Genomic DNA, 4,904 nt, shown 5'->3' on the forward strand with positions numbered 1-4,904 from the left:
TAAGTAGTTGACTTGATATCGTGTGGTCACTGTCCATGTCTCTTTTGTTCCAACTTTTCTTGAGTTATGCACTGATAGAGCAGGGAAGGGGTGGGGGTCATTAACCCTGTCTTGTTTTGTTTCTGTGATACTCTCTAACTTTCTGGCTACAGTGGCTCAAGATTGAAGCTGATTAAAATAAGACTCAGCTTCCCTTCTCACCAGTAGGAGGTAGGATGAGTTAGGAAGTACTGTCAGTTGGTTAGTTTGTCTATTCAGACCAGTTTGGTGCACCATCAGTGTACAATTTCTGCAAGTTCTGTTGGGTGAGTTCTAGCAGGTGGGGCTTAGGTCTAATCAGGCCTCAGGGGTTTTGTTGGGTGGCGGCTGCCTTAGATGAGATTGACAGTAGCTGAGGTCTAATGTAAGTCTGCTTCTTAGGAGCCTCCCAAGAAATCTAATCTGTCGCAAGGGACTGGTCTTCCACTCACTGAGGGCAAGCACAGTCTTTCTGGGCTTAGCCACTGAGTGTATTCACCTCTACCGGCTCAGACTTCTGCTTCAGATAGTCACATGAGCTGCCAGACAAAGGAGAAATGAGTCTGGCTTCCCTTCACCCTTCTGACTCAAAGGCCCCGGTGTACAGTCTACTGGGTGTGTATTTCACTAATGTTCCACCAGGCACAGCCTATGTCACATGAAAGGCAACTGCTGAGATATTGTGGCAGTGTTTCTTTTTTCTTCTCAACTCCTGAGTCCAGATTCCTCTAGTCACAATTACCCCAGATGGCTCTTGCCTCAGCTCTCAAATGACAGTTGAGAAACAGAGCATGCTTTTAAGCACCAATGCACAGTACAGTCTCTGAATCAGCTAAGATTAGGCAGCATTTTTCTTTTTATTTATTTAAGTTGTAATTAGTTATACATGACAGTAGAACACATTTGGACACATCATACATAAATGGAGTATAATTTCTCATTCTTCTAGTTGTACATGATACAGAATCACACTGGTCATATAACATTAGATGCACATACAATATTAATGTCCGATTCATTCTACTATAGTTTCTACCCTCATACCACATCCCCTCTTATCATGCCCCTGTATCTAATTCAGAATTTCTATTCTTCCCAAGCCCGTCCTCCCCTTATTGTGAATTAGTATCCACATATCAGAGAAAACATTCAGCCTTTGGTTTTTTGAGATGGCTTATTTACCTTAACATAATATTCTCTAGCTCTATCCATTACTGGCAAATGCCATAATTTCATTCTTCTTCAAGGCTGAGCAATATTCAATTGTGTATATGTACCACATTTTTGTTATTCGCTCATCTGTTGAAGGGCACCTAGGTTGGTTCCATAGTTTAGCTATCATGGGTTGAACTGCTATAAGCATTGATGTTGCTGAGTCACTGTACTATGCTGATTTTAAGTCCTTTGGGTATTAAATCAAGGAGTGGGATGACTGGGTCAAATACTGGTTTCATTCCAAGTTCTCTGAGGAATCTCCATACTGTTTTCCATAGTGGTTGCACCAATTTGCTCTCCCACCAGCAACGTATGAATGCACCTTTCCCCCTACATCTTCTAGGACCATTTTTGTTTTCAACATTTCTCATAGAAACACTGTTCCCCCTCTATCTGTGCTGAATCTGCACCAGTATTACTGTATGGCTCCAATGTATTCTTTCTTTTGTTTATCGTACCCAATTTCTAAATCCTTAAGTGCCCAATATTGTATTTTAGTCAAATCCCACTTTCACCGACCTTGCTGAGAAGTTCCACACCCACTGCTTTGGTCCTCAGCCATAGCACTGCTTGGAATCCACCTTTCCTCTACTGCACCACCTCTGTCTACATATTCTTAGTGTCAAAAAAAATTATCTAAGAAATGACAGATCTCTGATTTTTTTCAAGTATCAGATTCCCCAAAGAAATACACTGTCAATACTTAATTTACTAAAATTAATTTAAAATTTTAAAGAGTCATTGTAATTTACCTTCTCTTAACTCAAAATTATCTGAAGAAAAAGACATTTTCTTTGCCTAAGAAGCTGGACACTGGAAACTTGCAAAGTCTTTTTGGAATGTGAAAAATTCATTTTACATTTGGGGAATTCAGTATTTGTTTGTGCCATTAGGGCATAACAATGAAATAGTTTGTTAGTTTTATTTAATGTTATATGTTTCAGAGCTACTTCATTTGTTATAGTTCATTTTTCTCTTAAGTCAGTAAATAATCAGTGTTCTAAATGACTAACACCAATAAATAATGGCTTTGTATAACATTAAGTACATGATCTCATGTTCCACAACAAATATTTTTGTGGATATTTTCCCCTAAATCCTGGTGCAGAAAATCAATTTTAATGTTGAAATTACTGATAGTACTAGGTTACAGTTGGATGGGAGTAAGAAGTTCTGCCCTCTAAACAATTTTGTGATCAGAAAGGTCCTTAGAAATCTTTTTGGCCTATCTCATTTTGTATATTTATGAAAAATTTTGATGTAGATGAACCAAGTGTAAGTTCACATAATTTTTAATGCTAAAATCAGAACTCAGCTTTCTGAATATTGTCCATGTTTTTTTTTTCTTTCCCCAAATAGCTATTATAGAATTAGCACAGAAATAGCATCAAGGCATGACAAAAACTTTTTCTTGCCCCACCATAGAGTTCTACTACCACACTGAGATTCCACACTGACTTATTTTATTTATTTTTTTATTATTTCTATCCTGTCAAGTTTATTGATATTTGTGACCTAAAATGTAATCAATTTATATATATATTTTTTTTTACTAAGAAGACAAGAGATATTTCCTCTGCCAACAGTAACTCTAAAACTCACTCGTTTAAATAAAAGCTGAAGAACTTTATGATAGGTTGTGTGTGGTTCAAGACAGTGATGGGTAGCTGATGTAACAGCAAGAGAACTGGCGAAATTTAAGATGGAAAGATTTAAGACTAAATTTAGGAGAACTTTAAAGCTGAAAAAAAAATCACATGGACATTTTTTGCACCAGCAGAATCTTAGCTTTGATAGTGCTGAGGAAAATAAATATTTCTAGAAGTATCTCCAGTACTTTGGTGGACTCTGCCTAAGTTATTGAGGTGAATTTGACCCCTATGGCAGGTCAGAGAGATATAAAAATAAACTGCCTGGCTGGATGATTGGCAGAATGCTATTTCAACAAAACATCAAACCACTGATTTTCCTGTTGCCTCATGCTGTTTAACCTGCCAACCTTTTAACAAAATACTAAACACAGAGCGCCTCCATATAATTTAACACCTGTGGCCTACAGGGCAATCACATCAACAAACCAAACCCAGCCCAATTTCAAATTAGATTAATTCGAATCTCTGCCCTAAAGATCTAGTAGAAGAAACTGTGTTCCCATTACTGGGCATAAAATATATTTACTTGAGTCTTAACTTTACCACCTAGGCTTTCTGGCACTAATTTTATTTTTAAAAAATTTTTTTTTAAAGTACTTGGGATTGAACCCGGGGGACTTTCCCACTGAGCTACATGCTCAGTGAGACATTTATGTCATGTGCATTCTGATGAGTCCCTAGGAGTGGTACATCACCAAAAGTACACCTTCAGTCTACTCATGAGAAACTTCAGACACAAACTGAGAGGCAGAGTACAAAGTAGCTAAAAAAGTACTCTTTAAAATGTCAGGTTTATGAAAGACAAAAGTATTCAAGAACTATCTTAGCAGACTAAGAATACACACAACAATTAAGGCCATGTGGCTTCCTAGATAGGATCCTGAAATAGAAAAAAACAGTAGTGGAGATTTGATAAAATGAGAACAAAGCCCGAAGTTTAGTTAATAGTGTACCAGTGATAGCTTTGATAAATGTTCTTGGTAAAATGCTTAAGATAATGGAATCAGAGTGCCACGGTTTGGATGTGGTTTGTCCCCTAAGCTGTTTTTGTACTGGAACCTTGGTCCCCAGGGTGGCAGTGTGGTAACAGAACCTTTAAGAGTTATGTCCTAATAAGAGGTCCTTAAGTCATTCTTCCCTCAGAAAAATATGCCCATCTCCCAGAAAGATTTCAGGAAAAAAACAAGTCATTACAAAAGCCATGGCTGCTCTCTGGATGTCTGTCTCTTGATATAATTAATCTCTTGCTCCCACAGTGTTTCCACCACAGTGCCATCTGCCATTAGGCATTCTCTGGAGACTAACCCAATGGAACCACCCAGTCTTGAACTTTCAGCCACCAAAGCTGTGAGATAAATAAAAAACTTTTTTTCCTTAGAATTTCAGGTATTCTTCAGGTATTTTTTATAGTAGTACAAATAAACAAATAGAACAAGTGATGAATATTTTGTAACTCTTTATACTATTTTTCAACCCTTCTTTAAGTCTAAAACATTTCAAACACAGTCACTCATGGCTGGTAATACGTATCTATGTAGTCAACACACACTTGGATGCCTAGAAAGCTCTGGACATTTGAGAATACACTGAAGAAATAATTTATGGATTCATGCTATTTATAGTACATCAATAAAGAGATTCTACAAATAATCTAATAAATATTTTGTTATAAACATTATTAAGCTGCACACTCACATGAGAATCTATCAGAAGAGGCATTACTTTAGAGCAATCTTGGTATACAAGCACACTATCATACAAGTAATCCCAAAGGTCAGAATGGAATGTTTCTAGAGAAAATTAAAACTCTTAAATTATAATGTATAATTGAACTGGTAAAAAACAACTTAATGCAACCAGGGATAAGTGGTAAGAAAAAGATGGGACGTAAATATACTTAGAATCAGATACAAGTTGGTTGGAAGGGCCATATAATACCCAACTCATCCTTTCTACACAATATTCCTGTGTTCTATATGTCATTCAGCTATATCATCTTTCCTATTAATGACATTTGTA

Source organism: Marmota marmota, unplaced genomic scaffold (assembly GCF_001458135.2).
Source record: "Marmota marmota marmota unplaced genomic scaffold, marMar, whole genome shotgun sequence".
NCBI lineage: Eukaryota > Metazoa > Chordata > Mammalia > Rodentia > Sciuridae > Marmota > Marmota marmota.